At 42.7% G+C, this 24,122-nt stretch overlaps 1 long non-coding RNA gene across 2 annotated transcripts; it reads left to right on the top strand.

Moving 5' to 3' along the window:
• The first annotated feature begins 437 nt into the window (after positions 1 to 437).
• Positions 438 to 20,775, top strand: LOC118210747. Of its 2 annotated transcripts, XR_004761908.1 has the most exons (4): positions 438 to 569; positions 17,870 to 17,986; positions 18,118 to 18,179; positions 20,418 to 20,775. It is a non-coding gene; the product is annotated as an uncharacterized LOC118210747 (long non-coding RNA). The 2 variants fall into 2 exon arrangements; XR_004761907.1 differs by having other exon boundaries at positions 17,870 to 18,179.
• Positions 20,776 to 24,122: the final 3,347 nt, after the last annotated feature.

Raw genomic sequence — 24,122 nt, forward strand, 5'->3', positions numbered from 1 at the left:
GTCATGGTAATGCTAATACTAGTAACTTCATATAAGACGTATAAGATCATGGTATGCCTGGTGGTTCACAATGAGAAGGGAAAGAATAAAGCAAGTGTAAACTAAGTTACAGGTACTCACACATAAGAGCAACAGTCGAAGATAAAGTAAATAAAATTAACCAACAAAGACATTAAATTGTGTCTTTAAAACGCCTGTTTTTAATGAAGGCATAAACCACAGGGACAGAGGGTTCTGAGCGATCACACTGTGGCCTTCATCAGTGTTCAAATTACGGCGGGGATTGGAGGGGTCTGATTAGACAGCAACCCTAGTGACGCCACTGATGGGAAGTGTAATATTTACGATTACAGGTAAGAAGAATATATAAATGTTTCGACTCCCCCCCCCCCCCCCCCCCCCAGGGTTTCCCGGTAAGGCTGCGGACACGCCCCTCATTCAGGGGAATTGAGGCAGGGTTGAGTCATAGCAGCTTGGCGTCATTAATTGTCTGTTCAGAATGTGCGTGTCTGGGGCAGTGTGTTCCTCTGCTTGCTACAGCCTGTCAGAAACACAGAAAGTGCGGTCAGGTACGAAGCCATTTATTTATTACTCGTATGAAGCGCAGGGGACGACGGAAAAGTCGTCTCAAGTGGCGCAGTGGCAGCGTTCATCCGAAAAAAAAACGGTTCTGAAATCGAACGTAATTAATGCAAATCGCTGGGTCAAGTGACAAGCACAAATCCAATCTGTAAACGTGGAGTGTGCGATAGTTGCAACAAGGTAAAATGTGAAATATTTGCTCAGACTTCTTAAGACTTTACCATGCACGAACATTATTTGTGATTGCATAATGTTCAAATTCACGGCAGTTTTTTTTGTACAGCCTGTTTTTTTTTTTCTTCTTTTTGTAGATTTAGTTCTTAAAACTGTATCTGAGTGCTTCTGGCCAATATGCACTTTACAATAGGAACTTTACATTTAAAAGAATGTATGGGTAGGTTTTAATATAACTAGGAAACATATTGGGGCCTGCACTGTTGCTTTTAGCCTGCAACCTTAGTTGTTAGCGTGTTGCATTTGCACACATTAACACCAGAGGGTGCTGTTACACAGCACTAGTTTACATCAGAAAACATCAAAATGCCTGAGACAAGATGGAGATAATTAGAAGCTTAACTAACACATTGTAAGTTTACTGACCTGATGTCACGGGAATATTTTTTCTTGCTTTCCCTGATAACCTTTGTACAATGATGTGATGAAAACAAAGCATTAACATTTCTCATGAAAAGGTTTCACATTTTTATGCCATTTTTCACATGTACCTTTAAATTCAGGCATTTAGCAAACACTCTCATCCAGAGGGAATGTTATGTCCAAGTCATCGGTCTTGTGCTTTCCTTTCATGAACAACACAGTTTTACAATGGAATATTTACCTAGAAATGTTCTGTGTGTGTTTCCGATTGTGTGAGAATAGGAATGAAAACTGAGTTTTAATATCACAGGCTGTCTATAATGGATTAATTGTGGAGTAGCACATACAGTCATAAAATGATCACAAATTTAAACATCAGTACTCATATTACTAATATGTAAACAAAATAATGTCAAGACAATGTGCCATGACAGTAGGACAGAGTAGCACCTGGAAAATACTTTGTTTTTTTTTTAAATGCATGCGCTTTGATAAATTTTCTTTGAGGGTGCAGGTTCTTTTACATATTTATTACTTATTACCTTTCAGCCACGGGAGGTAGAGAAATCTGCAGGTTTCTGGGACGCGACTGCTATGCATATTGGTTTTTAATAAAATATTAAGCAAAGCATAGAAATTGGGATTCAGATATTACTATTCACAGGGATTATATGGTCCAGAGGTTTGATGTTTGAACCCATCCTTTTATTTTAAATGGTTTTATCATGGTGCTTTGTAAAAATCGCCTCCAGATCAAAAGCAGATTCAACACCTCAACGTCCCGACCTTCAAACTTCAAAAGTCGAGTGTCCCAAGACTGATCGTTGGACACGTGTGCGTGAACGTGCGTTGATTGTGCTATATACGTGTGTGTGTATACACGCGTAGGTGTGGATACACGCATGTTGTGTGTGAGCGTGTGTAGGTGTACGTCTGCTGCCCGTTCTCTGTTCCCTGTGTTCTGTTCCCTGTGAGGTGGTAGACACAAGGGCTTCATGGGAATCAGAAAACGGTCTTCGGTCAGCAGCTGTTCTCACCCCCCTCACCCCCCTCTCCTGCTCTCCTGGCCCCTCCCACGCCAGGGCCAGCGACGGGGGGTGGGACAATGAGGGTGACGTGACCCCGGTTTGACGGGGAAAAATCTAATTAATCACAATTAGAACAGGGCCTTGTCAGCTGTTGGCCGGGTATTGGGTCACTTAGGAACTCCCTGACCCTAATAGAGTGTAAAAATACAAGAGGCTTCAATTATCTCAACTCTCTACTGTATTCGAGACTGACTGGCAAGCTGTTCACCGGCTCAGCTGTCTCACCTCACATACTCTGTTCACACTGCTGGGAAACATCCTTTCATTTATATGGGAGTCTGATGTCATACAGTATGTAACTAAGGTTAGGTTATGATTTCTAGTCATCTATCATTTGTCCAGTTGAAGACACGGTACTGAAATTAATTCAAACTTTTAAGTTCACATTAAGTAAAATCTCATTTTTACTTTCAATCTTTTTCAATACATATTACAATACAAAAGTGTTTTGAAGATGAAACTGAATTCAGAATAATAATAATAATAATGCACCATTTTTTCCCCGCTGGAGTGTCCTTTTGTATCCATTTAATTTTCTTCTGCAAAAAATGTCTCTCACCCTTAAAAAAACTAATAACGCAATACTCTGCAGACAGTAGTCTTGTCCATAATATTATTCTCTATAATTATTCCGTTTTTGTGTGCTCAATTTAATATTTAAATACCTGCCACTTGCATGTTTCAAAAAATGTTTTGTTTACTAATGTATTTAGTCATGTAATTGAAATATTTCAGCTGTCCACAACTATTTGTTTAAACCGTGCGACTGTTTTCATTGGGAGTTGTTTTGATGAGATCTGTTTAAAAATGGGTGAAATTCTGTAAAGTGAAGACCAATGAGTTAAGTGCCATAATTAAGCCCCGCAGAGTCCCAGTATCATTCTGGACCCAATAAAACGCGCGCGACATAATTATGTCCGCCCTCTCGCCACGATAGACCGGGCTACAGTGCATCATTTGTTGCTGCATTGAAATGCAAAGCGGTGGCTGAAAGTGAATCGATTCTGTGAGGCGTCAGATGGACAGTGCTCGTCCAGCTGGGCCTGGGTGGGCGGTTACCACCTGGACGACCACCACCCCCACCGCGGCTCCGGCGAGGTTCTGCCACCGTCCCCGCCCGCCAGGCAGGGCCCGCGGAGACCCGGTGAGGTCCATCTGCTCCAGGGGCCCGACACCTCGGGGAGAACCTCCCTACGGTGGTGCCACGGTTTGCCAAATGAGCAGTTCGGCCCGGGTTGCTGTCAATTGAAATTAGATTATCTGCCTTTCGACTGCATTTTTATGAGAGGGAATGGACTCTGGGAACAATTAACACTTGTTCCAGGCGTGTACTGCTTTGTCTCTCTGATCTGTCTGTTTGCGAAATCTATTCTGTGCCCCAGCTCCTTCTCGTTTAGGAGTTTGGTGCTCAGACTGAGGGTAATGAATGTTTCAATTAATTGCGGCAGGCCAGATTGCTGAAAACAGGGCGGAGTGATCAATATTTACTTTTAGGACAGTGCTTATCATCCTAAATCAGTTTGTTTCAAGCGTTTTTTCGTTATGGCTTGATGTTATCCATTTCAACAACCTTATATTTTGGATTGTTACAGGATCATGAGCTATTGATATGCACAAAGTAAATAAGAATATTATACCTCTGGAGACAGTAAAGATGAGGCACTTACTGAGTAACTACTGCAAGTTGTAGTATCTTATTGAATCTGTGTTTTGTAGTTGTCCTATGACCATGATATGCACTTTTGTACGTCACTTTGGATAAAAGCGTCTGCTAAATAAATGTAATGTAATGTAAAATATAATGCAAATTACATTATTGATGAGCCCTTACACAGGGGGCATACATAGTTCACTGGATAGCTGTATTAGTATCTGACTGTACTTTAGCTTAGAATTACAAGCGCCATAATAGGAATTTTTACTTGCACCTTCAAGTTGGAATGGCTGATTAACCACGGTGCTTCATTCTGTTTTACGTTAGCATTCATGAAACATGAATTGGCACTTGGTATATGAGACATACTGTTTGTGTTTGTTGTGTGTGATAGACACAGACAAATAAATTAAGAATCCATGCTTCTTACCATCTGAATTAAACACTGTACAGCTGGTTGCTATATGTCATGAAACAGATGTACTGTTTGAAGATAGCTTAATTTATGTTCAGGAAGGCCAAGTTTCCCTGATCAGACATTCTATATCTCAGTTGAACTGTGACTGGTTAAATAAGGTTTAAATAACCTTTAAATAAACTTAAAAAAAACTTTAAACATAATGTATATGACCACAATGGTCTTCTTTTGGCCCAAACCCACCGTGTTGTTGTTCTGCTAAATAATTGATGGTTTACATCCATTAATTCTCTACAGCCATAATGTGTTGTTGACTGTAAACAAGGAGCTGTAAGCATCTATAAGTACTAATTGTCAAGTATCAGGAAGCTTTCTCAATGTGTTTTAGCGATTAACCAGGCTCTGCAATGATGCAGAAATCAAACATTAACAAATCATTTTGTCCACACCTCATTTTTCCTGTTCCTCTTACATTTAGCACATATATCCTCTTGAGACCGGACAGAAAAGGTTTTTGTATTTAATCATTTATTTACATACTACTCATGTTTTGGATGATGAAAATATTCTGCAATGAAAATATTTTCAAATATTATATTTTCTAAATAAAAATGCTCCCCCGCCCCACCCCCCACGTGTCCATTAAACATATGGCACTGTGTTGACCCATCATCCAGGGTTCTGAGAGGCAGTTAGTGTGAGAATACTGTATGTGGAGGGGTTCTCTCTCCCTCTCCCCTCCCCCCCCCCTCGCTCTCGCTCTCTCTCTCTCTCATTGGCGATGGCTGCTGTTAGCCGGAGCCGGGGTGATGGCAACAGTTCGGTGCGCTGCTAGACCGGCCCCATGGGAAGAGCCGACATATGTAAATGCTTCCTGTCTGCCATTGTTCCGTGGGGTCAGGGAGGGTCAGTGACTGGGCCTCTGGGAACCCTTTGTTTCACAGTTTTACAGTATCGCATATGGAGGGGCCAATTACTCGGCTGCGCGGCGAGATGGGGAACGCATAACTCGCCTCGCTCCCATACCGAGTTAATTATGACGCTACGTCAGTCGAGATCTGTCCCCGCACCGTGTAATCGCCTGGAGCGCGAACCCAACAGGCGCCGGACACTGGGGCTAAAACAGTCCAGTGTGTGGGGTGCACTGAAGTGTTGGCTGCATCAAATGTTCCTCGTCTTGATTAAAAGACATTCGCCTTGCTCGTGAGGCTGGAAGAAGATTCAGTCAGTATCAGTAGTTATACCTTGATTAGTCTGTCAAATGGAAGTATGTTTATTCCCATTAATCGACAGCTGAAATAAACTGAAAGTGACGTCTTAACTCGAACCTTAAAAGAATAGGCATCATGTGATGAACAGGCTTTTCCAATAAAATAGCCGTCAGTTTTCGAAGTAAAAAAAAAAAAAAAAAAAAATTGTGTTACTTGCTTGTAACCATTGAAATACGATACGGTATATTATGTCTGTAGAAATGCGGCCATGTGCTGCCTTGTTAAAAGGTCACTGCAGTGCAGCCAGCGGTGGGTCTTGGATAAAGGAATCAGACATCCATATTAGTCCTTTTCTGAATTCAGCAGATCAGCATTTCCTGTTTGATCTCAAACTTATTTTGACATTTTTTATAGCGATTTTACTGCAGATTGATAGGCCGAAGCATAACTCTGTCCTCGAATTAATATGAGCTGCGTTCGTAGTTTATGGGTGCAGGATATTTAGCATTCATACAACCTCCATAAACTAACCTCGTTTGAGATGTTTCCCTTTTCCTCACCATGCATATGAATGAGAAGGAAATGTTTTTGGCCAATGGCCAAACCCTGCACTGAACAAAGGAATCCTTTTTCAAGTGAGAGAGAACTTCACTGACAGTGGACTATATATAGTTACATAGATATAGTCTAGATATAGTCAATGCAGAGGACGCCGTAAGGTATAGGCCTAGTTCCCAGGCTGTCCCCTCCTGTGCACGAGGGGGATGATCTTGGCGATTTCCATTCCAAGATTTCACTTAACTGAAGACCATCCATATAGTGCGTGCTATACGCTGAAAATCTCAGAGATGCAAAGGTCCAAAAGTCAAATGCAGAGTGAAGTTCAAAGGTGTAGTCCTTAATGAATGTGGAATGTTCTGGAGGACAAAATGAGATCCTTTCAACAGCAGACATGAGCATCCAGCCATGGAGTTTATCCACTAGCAGAACAGTTTAAACCCACAATTTTAAAGGGAACCATACAGGTAGAAACAAATTCACGCACTGAAAGAAATTAACTTACACTCTTCACCTCCAGTACAGGACGTTAAAACATGAGAAATCTTTTGAGGAAGTATTCACCAAAAGCATATTACATTGGTACACACAGAATACTTTTGTCTCACGCAAAGGTTAAATATAAAGGAAATTGGAGAAACTGACACAAAATGGCACTCTAACAAAGAAACTGCTCAATTTATTCATATGATCTAGAGCTGTGGCAGTGTTAGATATCAAGGAATGCCCAGAGATGCACCTTCACAAATCAGGTGCAATTGGACCAAAACATTTCCTTCTCATTCATATGCATGGGGGAAAGGGAAACATCTCAAACAAGGTTAGTTTATGGAGGCTGTGTGAATGCTAAATACCCTGCACCCATAAACTACGAACGCAGCTCATATTAATCAAGAATGGAGCTGTGCTTCGGCCTATCAATCTGCTGTAAAATCGCTATAAAAAATGTCAAACAATTTTGGGATCAAACAGGAAATGTTTGTTCTTCATTTGTTCATTTGCTGTTTTACAAGGCAATATTTGAAAAAGGACTACACGATGAAGTATATTTTAAAAATCAACGTGTCTACGTACCTACCCAATGGATTTAGTGGACAGACAGAAAATAATTGTATTGTTCTTCAGTGTCATTTTTGCTGTACTCTTTGGGGGAAAAAAGGTTTTTGAAGGGGATCTTCTGTTTGGATAATGGTTCTGTATTGAATCTTGTCTAATTGAAGAGCCCTTTGCCAGTAGAAATGTCCTCTGTCAATGGTTCAATAGAGAAAGCCCTTCAAAGACAGTACACATATAACTTTTTACAGGGGGTTGTAGAACTTTTTTGCTGAGGAACCTTTCAAAGGGACTTGTACTTGGCACCAAAACAAGTGACAAAAAACAAGTGAAAAACCGTTTTATCTAAGAGTGTAGAAATACATACGGAAAAAGAAGGAACCCATTCACAGTGGAGAAATTTCCATTTTCTTCAACAATTTTTCTTTATTGCAACTTGCTTATTACTTGTTTGGAATTGTATATGAGTCATTAAAGCACATATGGTTGGCAGTCCCGAGACATTTAAGAATTTGCGTTTAATTTTCAAACCAGGACGTGTACTCCATTTCACTTAGTCCCTGTCGGTCTTCAGTACCTATAATGCACCATGAAGCCACATGTTCTGCCTCTCAGCAAATGGGCAGCACATTGTTAAAAATTGATATATGCAGTGATGTGTATATATGTAAATTGTTTCTTGATTTCGTTGTGTACCCCACAATTTAGATTTGCAATCAAACAATATACGATTAAGCTTTTATTTAAGGGTATTTTTTAATACATTTTGGTTTCACCATGTAGAAATTGCAGCACTTTTTATACATAGCCCCCCCCCCCCCCCCTATTTGAGGGCATCATATAATGTCTGGGACAAATGGCATCACAGGTATTGCTGATTAGTGAGGTGTGTTCATTTGCTTCCTTGGTGCAGGTATAAGGCAGCTTCAGTATCTAGTTTTGATTCTAGTCTTTTGATTGCCTTTGGAGTCTGAAATTGCCATTTGTCAACGTGAGGACCAGAGTTGTGCCAATGAAAGCCAAATCAAGAAAAAAATCTTTGTCCCAAACATTATGGAGCTTACTGTATGTATCTCAGGTATCCAGCCTTTATAGTATCTCCACCTTTGCTTTGCTCCCCTTTTTTAATTGCAGGCATTGATATTGACTTATATTGTTAGTCTAATCGTGTTCAAAGCAAATAGAAAAATACATTTTGAGAGTTAAAAAAGGCAATAGGCAATTATTTGTATCTAAATATAAATGCTCCCATCTCTATCCAGTTTTAATAAACAATACTGCAGCGTGTCTAGTAGTCTAGTATTGCCTTTGAAGTCTAGAGTAATTAGTCCTTGCAGAAAGAGGCTGGGTCTGATAAAGACCTTATTCTACACTCGCCAGCACACACAAGCATTAATGTGGCCGTTCACAGGCTAAGGCGAGAAAGAAATCACTGAAATGCCACAATATTTATGGGGGACAAACCGAATCCTTGGAGGGGAGTTTTTACTGGAGCAATAGTTTTTCTTCCTTGTAAATCTGTACGTCAGCTGAATAGCTTCACATCCGCACTTGGCCCTGAGAATGTTCGCAAGCCCTGCAGTTTGTGATGAAAACACCATTTTGCAGGATTCTGTTGTGCCATGCACACTGTCTGAATTTAGAGTCACCCATGTCCTTGATTTAGTGGCAGTAATGTTATGGGATTTTGAGTTAAAGCCAAAAAAATCCCTTGAACTCCTCCAGGCTGCTTTTTTTTCTTCTTTTTTTGTGATGTCAGCAAAAAAAATTGATTGAAAAAGAGAGGAATTTCCAAAGTAAGCCATGGACAAGCAGAGTTACTGAAAATGCATTTAGTTTCTCATTATTGATTTAGTGTCCTCAGAGTTATAGATAAACCTGCTACAAAAAAAAGTGTTTTGTGTGAACTTACTAGGACAGATTTTCACATTCCACATGTCAATCATTTGTCATTCATTTTGGAGAGAAGATCCTTCTAAAGTTAGTTAGCTTACTGTATGATGTCAGATGTAGTCAGTAAATTAGCTTAAAGTCAATACACCCTATCATGGATATTCATAAAAAACCATTCTTGCATGTAAACGATTTAAGAAGTCATCACTAGCTGAAGCAGGTGGGACTTTCTCAAAATATGTGCCATCATTCCTCCAGGGAAAAAATACACGTCAGAAGCATCTGCTTCTTTGGGTGTTTTGCACACAGGTGATTTTTTTAAAACGAGCTGGTTCTTTTCAATTTTATGAGTAGCCAAAAATGTTTTAGATGCTTCCAGAAGTTTTTAACGACCATTATAATGGCTGATATGGTGACACTCTGGGTTTCTAAAACAAAGTGAGACCAGGGTAAGGCAATCTTTAATTTACCAGGGCAATCTTCAACCCAATATCACACTCCTCTATTTACAACATTATAACAACAATATTGATCATCACATAAATAAAAGACGTTAAGGGGGACAATATAGTTTTCATTAAACTCACCTCACTGTGTATCGTATCTGTTTGGGAGTATTATGACTGGAGGGTTCCACTATAACATAAACTGCTTGAGGAAACGAGCAAAAGAAAAGTACTGGAAAAGAACGACAGGGCTCTAGCACCCCACTAGCTTCTGGTTCAGTCCCATAGGGCGTGTCAAATGTCAGTGTTGAGGTTCAGACAATGAGTGACTGCAAAGAACAGAGAATTCCATTTTTTTTTTTTTTTTTAACTGAGGGAGCACGCTCACTGCACCGCTGCATCATTGCAGGAGAGCCTTCAAAGTTTCGCGAAACGCGGACAAACATCCCAGCCCGCCGCCCGTAAAATTTTTATGCGATTAAAAAAGGCCGCTGAATAATTGATGTGGTTTTTAAGCGCCGCGGTTGGTGTTGGCGAGCGGCGACGGCAGCGTCTGAGGCTGTGCGGGGGCTGCCTGCAGAGGTACCGTTTCCTCCGCACTGGCCTGGCGGTGAGCCCCACTCCCCGAGCCCTATTCCTCACACCTTATTCCCTGCAACCCCCCCCCCCCCCCCCTCGCTGGGCTATGGCCTTTGTGTTGAAGGCATTCAAGTGGAAAATGGAAGCCTTGACGAGGGGCCACTTCACAGAGGCATCATCCTCTCCAGAGGCTTGATTGGCATTGACAGCCACGGTGTTAACACACAGCGCACACATATATGACATGGTGCCCATTGTGTAAGCCTCAGGGAAAAAAAAAGAGGTAAAATAAACAAAGAACCCCTAGGATAATGTTCAGGACCTGTGTAAATGGAGACGTGTTGGAATGATACCGCGGTGATGCAATGAGAGCGTGCTCTGTTGGCACCTTGCACGCGTGTGCGTTTGTGAGGATACACACTGTGCCTTAGACCATTGAGTAAGTAAGACGTGGGCCCTGTTTTTAGTGCTTTTTCTCATTCCTGTCGTTGCTTGTATGAGCCCTGCTGAAGTTAAGTTTAACCTTCCTGTAATTTTCCGCTTTGACTAAAATCTTAGTCATAATCCAAAGCCTTCATGGGTGACAAAACAAGCTTTTCAGTTTACTGTCCATTTGTGAGGACTGCTCGGCAACATCAGAGCTTCTGATTGGATGGATAATTCTAAAGGAATTATAGGGTGGAGCTTTTTATTGTACAGTGATATTAAACTGGTCAAAGGCATTTGTTTGTGTGTGTTTTTGATTTTATTCATGAATAACTTTTGGCAACATTTGCTTGTTTTTTGTTTTTGTTCTTAAGTTGTTGTATTATAATTTTTATTCACTTTATCCTTTCTCTTTAATATTTGAATGCGATATTCTTCATTCTTATTGCTTAATTTGTATTTAGTTTGTTGTGCTGTTCCTTGTGAAAGCTTTTGTGCCGCCTCCCATTTAAAGAGCGAGTTAAATTTCTCATTTCCTTTTGTCACATTTACCTGATGCACTGCTGCTCGGAGCGCGCACAGCTCATGTCAGAGGGATGGTAAGATAAGTGGCAGGCCTCTGAATCGAGTCGGACGTTTGCCGAAACCACCTTGTGCTTCTGTGAAGGTCGCGAAAGCAAAAGGTTGGCGCGCGCATTCGTAAACAGCGGCACGTCTCGTGTGGGTACGCCCCCCCCCCCCCCCCCCCTTCAGCGCGACCTCCGACCCCCTCTTTCCTGGCATTTCCGCCTCAGTTCCCTCGCTCATCCGTCTTACGCCTGACCAGGTGCGGCGAGCACACCCTTCGCCATCGGGCGGCACGCTGGGGGACGGCTGGACCGCGTTTCCCACGCGACCCCGGGAGATATCCGGGGCCTTGTGGTCCTCTACCCTCACACGACCTCGCCACCCGTGACTCTTCCGTCCACCTGAATGCGGCACAGTTCAGCTCGGGGAGATTTCAGGGGGTGGAGCCTGATTGAGGTGGAGCTTGTGCACCTTTCCAGAGTGGGGGTGTTCGATTGGTCCGGTTTCCCGCTCTCCTCAATGACATCACTGTGGGTAGCCTTGAGGTTCAGCGCGCATTAACGTTCAAGACTACTGGTTGTCTTTGCAGTCCTGTGCCCACAAGTCTGTTACTGTTTTCTAAGAAATGTATTTATAAAGTACAGGAAAGACTCCCTCATTGAATGAAAAAACACAGGGTACCTGTAACAGAGAGCAAAATAATGAATTGAAATGAACGAACAATGAATTTGACTCCTTCCCAATGTCCAGGACCCAACATAGTGTTAGAGTTAACATGTAGAGTTATGTAGTGAGAGTCAGCGATTTGGTTTTTCTGTCCTTCTTTTGGCTCACCCTTCTTTCTGTCTGCCCATCCATCCATCTATCTTTTCGCGGGGAGGACGGATAGCATTTCGGCACACCCCCATCCCAGGCCCCGGAGGCCCTCCAGGGTTCAGCCCAGACCGAACACAACGTCTGTTTGTTCCCTGACTGATTCCGCGGCATTAGCGGATCCGCCTCTGCGCCTGGCAGCCTGTCTGCTCCCGGTTCTGCCGGGCTAATCTGCCATCTCTCCGCAAATATGATCGAGTAACTCTCCTCGTGACAATTTAGCGCGCCACCAAAGCCTGTTTGTTCCAGCACCTGCTGTCTGAGGCTGTGATTCGAAATCGTTGAGGCGATGGTGTGGAACCATTTAGACAAACTTCAGTTCAGGCAATTTGGCACGATAAGAGTTTTTTTTTCTTTCTTGTTTTGATTTTATTTATCGTGAAATCAACAGTGATCCGGCAGCCTTTGGAGCAGTAACATTGAATATCCTGCTTTAGGTTAATTGTGGTATGCATGGCCTGAACTTGGGCCTCTTCTGTGTGTATGCAGAGCTCTCTGTCTTCAACTTTATGTTGGTATAAAAAGAAAATTACTGTTGTATTTATTTATTTATTTAATTCCATGGAGAAGGCTATGGTGTGGCACAGTAATGCATACACTGTTGTGGTTTCTCTTACCTGTTCACAGAATTTAAGATTAGATGATGTGTTATTTGTTATTCCATAGGCCAAGCACACTGTTGGTCAGAAGTGACCAGAAAAAAACACTTTGCGAAACCAAAGGGCAATAAAGCAAGATTTTAGTAAGGTTAGCAAGCCTTTCAACAACAACAACAACAACAACATGGACAATTTAAGCACTGTGGTAAACATAATCTCGTTGCACGCGTAAATGTTTATTTCGCCTTTATTTCTGTCCGAGGCCAGACAGCCTCGCCCACAGTGTTTAAAATAACACAGCAGACAACACTAAAACAGAAACCAGCGTCTTTTAAGCAAACCGAATGTGCCAAATACCGTGGCGTGGCCATAAATATTTATAAAGCCCCCAGCCAGATATGAGGCACACCCCCATCTTAAAGGAATGGGTCACCTTGAATGTTTCAGAAAGACGGGGAATGTACATTGAAATGGCTGGGTTTGCAGGATCCGATACATTTTTATGTCGAGTGATAAGGATGCTTCCCTTGGTCTATCTCTGTGAGGGTCATTAATGGCCATAACTTGAGCAGTTCCAGGACACAGATAGGAGCGATGCACAATATTTCCTTTTAGGGAAGAGTGAATTGGTCGGGAGCTGAGCTTTGAGAACTCAAACAGGTGACATCTTTGTTCCCAGTGGGCGACGTGAAGCCAGACCATTGTGTGCCAATAGCACCTCATAGGAGGCCGGCCATATGTCCAAACTGTTTGTGCTGAAGTAGCACACGGCAGGGGTGGGTAATCCCCTATGGGAACCCAAAGGAAGCAACACATTTTTATTTTTCTGAGCGTGTTCCTCCCCTATTCAGCCTGACCCAAATAGTTTCAAGCTTTTGTAGAAATTTCTTGTGGAAACCACCCCGTTCCCCCTCATGCGTGTCTATTTTAAACGATTGCTCAAGACCGATGCTCGGCACATGAATGTCCTCCCTCCGAAATCTGGATGTGCGTGCTTCCATCTGGACAGTTACTGGCTTGTAATGAATATTTCAATAATGTGATACCTCAAGTCATTTTGGGGAAATGCGGCTAATATTTCAACTGTGTGTCAAAATAGTCTGCATGTCTTAACCTATGAATTGCACATGTTCCAGCCCATATTTTAAAATATTTTCAGGATATTTCTTAAACAGATACATTACTAAAGTCCATTTATTCTGGAGAGTCTCCTTACTGTACAAAGCCTCATCTGGCCATGGTGATGCCAACATTAGTGTTACTTACTACTCATTTCTTAATATATACTTATTTTGTAACATTTACTCGTGTTTGATCGCAAATGAAATACATTTTTAGATCTTTACCATACAGTGGTGTAGGTGACATTTTCACAAGGAGCATCCTTTTATGCGTGTGCTGCTGGCCCTGCAGCTGATGAACCGTAATGCACGAGGACCTATCTGGAGAAAGGATGGCGTTTGTGGCGTTATTCGCCTGCAGTCTGTTCTGAGTTTGGTGAAGCCATTTGACACGAGCTGTAATGTAGAGGCTGGTGTTGGGCTGACAGCTCCCTTTCAGCTCAATAATAAGCTTCCTGAGAAAGGCTCAGCGGCATCCTGCAAACAATGATGAATAAACCGCACTCAATTCACAAGACCGGGCGGCTCGCGTTTGTCAAGGACCGCGCCGGGCGCCTCATCCGTCTTGTTGAGAAATTACTACAAAAAGGGTCCTTTTTATTGCACTTTTCTCTCGGCTTTTACTGCCCATTTCAAACGCTGTCAAATCCCGTTTTCTGAGTGAGGTGCGCCCTAAACAGACACGCATACACAAATGAAAGGTGCTCCAGCAGTCTTGTCGAATTAAGAATCAAAGGAAATGTTGATAATGGCAGCCTGAACACTGCGTGACCACGGATGAATTATTTAGAAACGCTGGACTATGTTTCGCTTTCCCGGTTAACACACCGGTTTGGCGGTGTGACGACAAGTAAAGCAGCCTGGAAGTCATTAGAAATATTTTATATGTAGAATTTTGCTTAGGGTTTTTGTGTTTTTTGTAAATCGTGACAAGCCAGCTGCTTTAATTTTCGTTGATGTTACATTCAAATCAGTACGCCATGATTTATGCCATCTTGGCACAAAAATGTCCCATCAGTCTGTGCGGAATATTGTCATGTGTCACTGTGACACATGAAGACATACTACTGCGTATTTCACCGTGTCATTGTCTCTTCGGCTTTTAACAGACAATGAAGCCTTTGCAGAGCTTGCAACGATAACAATAACGTGGCAACTAGTGATAATTCAAACATTTCTATGATTACATAACTCACCAAGAATGTCAGAATTCTGCCAAAATATGTTCAGATTAATGTGAGCTCTGTGGACATAGTGTAAAATAACACCCATGAGTTACTGGTATTTGTTGTCAGTACAGATTTCTTCCTTACAACATAGCAGCTTTTCACCATTAATGTATGACAGAATTTAGTCGTCACAAAAAAAAAGATTGCATTGATGTCACACCACTTTGGAACTTTATCTGAATCCCTTAACTGAACTTTAAGGTCATCATAATGCTCCTTATTTTGTTGGTCACCAGGATTATGTACATGTAGGGCAGAATACTTCAGAGATCTGTACAAACACGTTTCATTCCTGGCTGTTGAAAGCACCTTTTGATACATGTCTGAAAAACTCTGATTAATTGGATTAATTGTTCAAGGGTTGTAAATTCAGAACGCGTCATTCCATTACAAGGCCTTGGGATTCAGTTAAAGTTCTGACTTCATTTAATTCTCTTATTTCCTCACCTTCTTTTTGCCCTCATTTTCTCTCTCACTCTTTCTTATTACGAGTGACTTTTCCTCAAACACAACTTCAGCTGCTCTTCAGCTGGAACGCTTCCAGCCATAATCTCTCTCCTCCTGCTCCCTGAACACCATCTGAGCCACTGCTCCACCCTCACTTCTGCCCCCTGTACACTGTATCTGAGCCACTGCTCCACCCTCACTTCTACCCCCTGTACACTATCTGAGCCACTGCTCCACCCTCACTTCTGTCCCCTGTGCACTGTATTTGAGACACTGCTCCAGGTATGAAGAGTCGAATGTGGCAGTCAGGGCTCTGACATCAAAACTTTGACATTCCATGCCTTCCATAACCTCTCTGCACATCTTTGTAGATGTGTGCCAGGAGCAGGTAAAGAGCAATCACAAAATTACTTCGACAAAATGGTGAAAAAAAGTCACCAGCGGCTACCAGTGGCTCTGTTAGCCATTCAGTATATCTCTTGAATCTCAATTCCAAAATTTGGAATAGACTTGCAAAAAGGAAGACTTGCAAGAAATAATCTTTCAAAAACACTGAAATCTGCACGTGCAGGTATGTGAATACTCTCATGGCACAGATCAACAAAGACCCCACCCCCAGGCTCGCCAACCCAAAACACCACCCCTCCCCCACCTCCCACCCCAGACAGTGACCCCAGCCTCCTCCTCTGGGGCTTTGTGAGATTGGAGCAGATGGATGAGAACAAAGAGGGGGCGAGGGGGGGTCCCCCAATATCACTATTAGGCAGGCCATGTAATCTCTGAAGCGTTGAGAGAGGCCATGCATAAGCAGGGTTTTAGCCTTGGGAGCTACAGGCCTTCTCTTATCTCTCCTTCCACAGGCATGCCAGTTTCACCCTGGACCCCATCTCATGCCCCCCCCCCCCCACCACAAACCCCAATCAACCCCGGTCTTCCTCCCTGCCCCTCCGAGTGCCGCGGTGGCCAGTCGCGTGGTCCGCGGAGATTGATTGGCGGCGTGACTTAGCCGACACCTGGCCCCCGGCGGCATAAAGGCTGTGGTCTCGGAGGCCCTTGGGGATGTGATGAAGTTTGCGCAGGTCTATTTGCATATTGACTCCCTGTTTGTCAAAGTCTGAACAATGCGCTGTCTTCACCCGCCCCCGCCCCCACCACCCATCGCAGGAGATAATTACAAATGAGTACTGTGCCATTAAAGTCAAGACTCTCATGGCGTTTGTGCAGTTATAATTTTTTTTTTTATTATCTGTTGATGCCAGGGATCTCTAGGTCATCTATCCTCAAAATCCTTTTCTCAAAAGGGAAGCAGCATCCAGTTTGTGTATCTGGAAAAGAAATGTGGTGCTTGGTCTTGATCTGTGGAATACGTAAAAATGCAGAAGAACAATGTATTCTGGCCCAAGGTTCCCTTCATTCCAAATATATTTATTGAATCAACAAATAGAGGTGTTTCAGCTACCTTGTCCTTCTATAAAGCACTGAAGTAAAATATAGTTTCTTTTTCATGTAGATGGTGTTCAAAAATGACATTTTGTTAGATGCAATATAGAGTATGTGGGTGTCATTGTGGTATGGAACACAGCAAGAAAGGGTTTCTTTGTCCCACATCTACTGCAAGTGAGCAAAATGGAAATGAGCGCAAATCTTATCTTTAAACATGAAACTTCAAACAGCTCCGTTCCCTTAAATTATTCCTCATACTCAGGTATAACCCCAAGCGTTACATACTCTGCTGTGAAACTGACTGTCAATATGCATCGCACCTTCAAAAGAAACCTCCTCCCTTCTTTTCTTTACAGTATTCCACAGAATTGTTTCTGTCCTTCCGACAGATCTGGCAGATTAATTTGCATGACAGTCCAGCAGGTGAATACATGCAAAAACCACTGCTGAAAAAATGGAGGGTGAAGGTCATCATGTTTGTGCGTAGGTGTGCGCATATACAGCCTTTCCCTGGTGATCACACGATGGTACTTTTCCTCATTTGATTCATTGCACTTTTTATGAGAATGTCAGCTTTGCGAACATATTTATGAATTTAAACAACACAATGTATTCACATTACACCGAGTACTTGGGATCTATACATATGGACATATGTTTATTATCTGTTACCTCCTCTAAAACCAGCAGGTGACCAATTTTCCCGCAATGTTCATGTCTATTTATTGTTTCCGGAATTAGGCCAGCCTGGATGTGGAGTGCGCAGATGGCTCTCTGGAAATGATTAATATACGCTTTTATTGTGAAACTGAAAGTTACGTATGAATATTTAAAAATACAGGCCTATAAAGTAAGGGCCCTGGCGATCCTGGAACGTGCGTGGAGGCTATTCTTTGAAAGCAGGCTAATTTTTGAATTATTAGGCTACTCGGACATTCCGAATTTCGCCTCGCACCAAACATTGTAATAAACATGTGCAACATGAATTTAATTTGGGCCGTGTTACTTCTGTGTATTTCGACTTGGCTAAATTCCCAATGTGTTCAAATAAAATCTGACGGCAGCATCCCCTTTTGTCGTTGCAGGCTATTCTGCAGCTCTCGGTCAGAGCAAATCCCTCAGGCTAACGCATAGTTCTGAATCCATTCTACACGAAGAAGAAAAACAGCCTCCCTTGCAGCATTTCATTTTACAGTCGCATTGTATCTGCTGGCAAATCCCTTTAGAAAAAAGAAAGATTTTTTTTTGCCCTGTGTTTCTTTTCAGTGCACTCCTTTATCGTGTTATGTGATATCTTTGTGACAGCCTGTTTGTTGCTTAACATTTATTGAAGATTGGAGGAATTCCACAATGGGGTAAATCAGATTCTCTCTCACTCCCAGAGGTCCAAAACAGGTGATTTTTTTTTAACGCCGTCCTCATTTCTGCATCCTGCAATATGCTGTTGAACAGAGGTGTTCACCACTGTTCATCTTCAGCTCGGTTATACAGAATCGCCGTTTCCCTTGATAATCAGTTCATTGGTATATCGAATTATTTTCTGTTACAGTTATCATTATTATAATTACTGTCCAATTGTATTTGTCAAAACGTGGTTGTACTTCTATTACTAGTATGTTATGCTTTCGCTAACATTTTCTCTGTTCTCAGAGCCTGTAAAGTATGCTTAAATTAATAGAACAGAGTGGGAAGGTTCAGAGAGAAAGAAGGAGGGTGAGAGGTATAGAAGAAAATGAAGAGAGAGAAAAAATGATTTGTTTTTTTCTCGTTTATCTATCGCCACTCTTCACGTGTGCTTGAGCAGTGAATCTCTCTCGTATTCGAGTACTTAAGTGTTCTCTGGATAAGAGTCCTTTAGTTAAAGGGTTCTCAGAAAATCCCTTTAAGTGACTCCACAATTGGAACGCTGAAGTAATGAAAGACTTACTGCCAATTAACACAAATGTAACCTGTAAGCTCAAAATCTTTCAAATGTGTCTCAGATTTTAAAGGCAATGTAGAAAATAATGGCTTTTCAGTTGACACGTGTCCCTATTTTTTAAAATATAGATTTGACTGGTTAAATAACACATTATTGATTTAGCTTCTTGACAAACTGAAGACAAATATTTGTGTGTCATTTATTTTGTCAAAATCTTAAACCTATACCGATTTCTAGTCTATGTTCCTGCATTGGAGAAAAAATGATGTCTTTGTTTTGTTTTTCCAAAAATCCGAAATTTCTTCAGAACAACGTTCTGTTCTGTAATGACATACCTTTTGCATCTGATAAATATTGATGATTCAACACCACTGTTTTCCTTTGTAAGGGTGACCCAGTGCTTGTTTTGCGCTATTGCAGCATTTTTATTTTGGCCAGGCTTACAAGAGGTAACGCAGGGGACTAATATTTCCTAGTGTTAGAAAAAGAGTAATTTGCTACAAAGGGCAAAATGTACAAATCCCAGCTCTGCAGAGCACTGGTTAAACACCACAGGGACAACAGCGTTGTACATCACACCATTCTGGAGTGCAACTCACAGTCGATCATTTAGCAGCCAGGAGACACGTGCGACTGTACTTAATTGATGGATTTAATTAGTAGCTAATTGGAACAAATTACTCACTGTGTAGCTTGTTTGCATAATATCAGCCCTTCAGCAAATCTGTCAGCTAGATCTTTTTTGGGGGCTGAGTTGTAAAAAGTAACATTATTAGCACGTCAGTTTCTCAGTAGCCAGAACAAAATAAAAATAATCTGCTGGGCGGGGACGGCCTTAATTCCTAGGTTTTCCAGAATTAGCTCGATTCCATCAAAGGACGGGTGGTTTTTTTTATTATTTGAAAGCCTACACAGTGGACCTATTATCTCCGTTACCGCAATGGCAAAAGGGCCGTTGACACCAAAAAGCTTTTGAGGACAATTGCAGGTAATTGTACAGAGAAAGTAGCAGTACGGGGGCTGGGAGAGGGAACGGTGACAGAAGTGCATGCTTGTGATCGTGCGGTGTCAGAGATCACGTGGGATCACATTGTCTGCGCTTTTGAGAAGTGGTCACAAACAGCTGGTGCTGTACTTAAGGGTTCACTGAGAATGGCCCAGCAGCTATGGATATTATGTTTTTTTTTTTGTCAGATCTTCCTGTTACTAAGACCCTCTTCATTAGTGCACAGAACACGTACCCTCAGTGTTTTAATGGCACTTCTTTTGCATAAGGTCTGGTGCTTTTGTTTGTTTGTCCTTTGCTACAGGGGTTTCGTAGCATTGCACTGATAATGATTTTCCTTTTTTAACAGATCCCTGTCACATTTATACTGTATTTAAAAAACATTTGTGCCTCATATACTGTAGATTTTTTGTATTTTTTTCAAAATTCATAATAAATATGCTGTCCATCTACTATGGACTCCCCTCTCCCCTCTCAGTTGACTTCATTAAAGTGCATTTATTTGTCAAATAACATTAGAAATAAGCAGAAGTACTTTGATGATTGACCATTTGCAATTTTGCATTTAAAACATAGAAATGTTTGTATTTTTGCTAATTGCGTATCTTTATGTTTGCTGCTGCTAATGTGGCAGTATATCTATCCCGGTTCAGGTCATTAACTCTCCTACACCTCCGTCTCTTTCTCCATCTTTAATTTTCAACAGCATCTGCGTCCCGGGGCTGCCCGGCTCCCCCTGGGGACCCCCCACACCCCCTCCCACAGGAACCCCAGGACCAGAGGAAGTGACATGTATGATTGATGACGGCATAAATTGAAAGGAAAGATAGAGAGAATCCTTTTATCAGGACTGAAGCATGACTAGATTAAAACGCAGTTGTACATCCCCTCTGTATAATTCAGTAGTCCTCCCCAGTATCACCCCTGTGCCAGACGGTCCGATGAGAATTCCACCACCCCCCAATCCCCTCCACCCCCACCGTCACCGCAGATCTTCGCTGATGGCTCATGGGTCCTGCCTAAATCGTTCTCAAGTGCTGAGGTACAAGTGTCTGGGGCTTGCTCAGATATAGCATCTGCATTTCAGGCAGATGAATGTCTGCAAAAAAAAATTTGTCTAAAAAAATAAATTAAAAATCTACATTTTAAACAGAATAGTGCTCACATCGCGTCATCCAGATTCGTAAGAACTGGCAACTGGACGTGGGAGACAGGCCATTTGTGTGCTTTCTCCTAAGTGCATTTAGTGCAATGGTTAGCCTGTTAGCGACGTGAATTGGCTTGATGGGGGGGGGGGGGGGGGGGGGGGTAACAATAACACTGTGGTAACATTTACTGTGTGTTAGCATCCTCTTATCTCTCCCTGGTTAGCATCACCTTCTCAGTCCCCGACTAACCTGTTTGTGGAGAGAGCTGGTGCATAACAAAAATGCTTTAAAAGAACAGGTGTAGGTTTTGACCATCTATTTTACTTCTGGAGTGTTCTTTAAAAATGATATTGTATCGATTTCGGCGAAGGAGAGACCAGGAGGATCAGTTCTTTGTGCTGTTGCGCTCATTTGTGAACATGCGAAGTAAATGCAGCTTCAAAAACAAGCAGGGAACTGGAACTGGCCGACGCAACTTCAGGAACTGGCCGCGAGCGCTAATGTCACACTCCTTAAATACTCACAATGCGGCTCATATGCGAATCCTCCTGAAACATAACCGCTAAGTAACAGTCAAGTCTGGGACTAGTTGTACGTAAATTACTGAAGTACACGCACTGACACAAATGAACTATAAACAAGCTACGGCGACTAACTGACTAGCCAGCCGCTGCTATGCTACTCCCAGCCTTCTTCCATCGGGGCGCTTCCGGTTTCCTGGCAGCTGTGCATCTCTCTGCCCCCCTGCGGCCTGCATTTACATTCACAGATGACCTTTTTATCTACACTGCCAGTACCAGAAGTCCTGCCTTGGAGCCGTTACCACCCTGGCTGGAACTGACTTCACTTCCTGCCTGCCCTTTCCTCCAAGCCCCACGCACTGCTGGGAGTGTTTGCAGTCAGTGCGCTCATTGTTGAATTCCTCCGTTGAAGGGCCAATGCTCCATTCACGTTGTTTGGGCGGGTGATGCGCACATGTTGCCTCAAGTGCACTGGACGTAGTCCCTCAGGAACGTGCGGAGGGCCGGGCTGTCTCTCACTTGACCCACTGCTGGTAGGCTCGTTGGATTATCCATTGCATGGAGGCGCAGCGTCTCTTCGGGTCTCCTCTCTGTAGAGAGGGGGCTCGTTGCTGCTGATGTGCAGGAGTGTTTGCAGCCATTCTCCTCCCAGGGGCACGGCCAGGTTGATGCTCCTCTCCTGCCAGCTCTGGCCCACCACTTCCGTGATGAAGTTAAACCATGCCAGGCATGCTTGCCAGCTCCCTTTTCTCTCAAACTGCAGCACTTTTGTGCTGAGCAGTGCACTTCCCCGTGTACCTGAGGCTAGCAGAGAGCTCCCTGCCCTAGCTAGGCCATAGCGAGGTGTGCTGGCCTCCTCTCCACTAAAAGCATGGCCCCGCAGCTCAAGCTCCTTAGCCTGGCGTGCTGGATCTGGCGGTTCCCCCTACCTGTGGTTTGTGGGATGGTTGCTCTGCCGGTTCTCCCATAGCTAGCAGTCGAACCCCGTGCCACCAACTCGCCAGCAGGGCTCAGTAGGCTTAGCAGAGGGTTTCCACGGTCCCCAGCCATCAGCCCGCAGGCTCTGCTAACACCACATGAGATAACGTTTTTGTTATTTCACCATTAGTCCTTTCTTTTGCCATGGGGTGGCTGTCTACGCTGCCATCTTCTTCCAGTCCCTCATCACCTCTGGCTGTCTCTCGCTAAGGTGTGAAAGTTCTTCAATTTGACATCCCACTTCTGGCACCAATGCAGTGATTTCGGCGCAGAAAAGACCAGGCGGATCTTTATGCCATTGTGCTCCTTTATTAACATGCAATTAACAGCAAATGCAGCTTCAAACACAGGCGCGGAATTGGATTACTGGCCGACACGACTTCAGGAACTGGACCTTTCTGCTCCGTAAATACTCACAATGCAGCCCATGTGCAAATCTGGGCGTGTAGTCCTCCTGAAACATAACTGCCAACTAACAGTCCAATCATGGACTCGCTGTATGTAAAACACAGAAGTACACACACTAACACACATTAACTATGAACAAGCTGTGGTGGCTGACTAGCCAGTCGTCGCTACAATATATAGTGATGCAAAAAGCCTGTATTTAGAGGACCACGCCTTTTCTGAACTTCTCATCCTTGTTTGGCACCTGGGGGAAAACAAACAAACCCCTTAATCCTTTTTACAGGAGGATAATCTTTTACCTACAGAACATCTGTCTTAATGCCTGAGAATATTTTTTTTCAATTGTAGGCTAATTAAGAATGAAACCTACAACCATTGTATCGACTTGGGATATATTAATGTGCTTTTGCTTCAAACTATTGATTTTACTCATGGTGGATATTTTCAACAAGAGGCTGATTAATACATTTTTCGGAGCAGTGTATCATTCATTTTATAGCTTTGATCAATATGAAAGCCACCTAACAGTATTAATGTTTGATGGAATTGCAAGAACCTGGGGTAATATTGCTTGAAGCAGGTACAGGACTTGTCTAATAATAACCTCTTTCAGTTTGTTGGACCGACGTACATTCAACATTACTGCCTTTCATCAAAGGAAGGTCTATGTAGAGTAAGTGGGCTTTGAGGTGGTGCCTGTACTTTTCGCATTTATTTTGACCCAGCCGAGTAACATATTTTCACCTCAGCAATTTTTCACTGGGAAATTTCACTCTGATTAACTCACAAAAGAATTGGTATGTCATCGTGTGGATTGAATAACCGATATCAGCAGATCTTCAGACAGGTAATCAATCGGCCTGACAAATACGTCCCGAGTTTGTATTTCGATGCCATCGCTTGCCGGTAAACGAGAACGCGCACTTTTAAATTCAGAGCAGTCGGCACAATTCGAATCGCAAAGAAAGAGCGGGGTTCACTTCAAGGTCGATGGAATAGAAAATGCTCAAGTAGAAAAGCCTGCTATTTTTTCATGTAGGCCTATTGAATGTTTAAACGTTAATTTGTTTTCCACAACATAACTTTTTTTCTTGGTAATAATCATTCACGGGCAGTTGAAAAAAATCTTTTGGTCTATTAGTCTAAGTAGAGATGAATGGCGAAAGCCATTGTTTCTAGGAAAACAAAGGAACGTGCTTCAGGACCGCAGTGATCTCGTGCCACTGGGACTTACGCCAGGATTCATATTCATCCCTGCATGCCTGGCTTATCAGTACTTATACTGCCGCAGCGCGACGCCAATAAAAGGGGATATATATGATCATGTGCGATCTCGCCGAAGGACAAGGTGATTGA

The sequence above is a fragment of the Anguilla anguilla genome, chromosome 13, assembly GCF_013347855.1.
Source record: "Anguilla anguilla isolate fAngAng1 chromosome 13, fAngAng1.pri, whole genome shotgun sequence".
Classification (NCBI taxonomy): domain Eukaryota; kingdom Metazoa; phylum Chordata; class Actinopteri; order Anguilliformes; family Anguillidae; genus Anguilla; species Anguilla anguilla.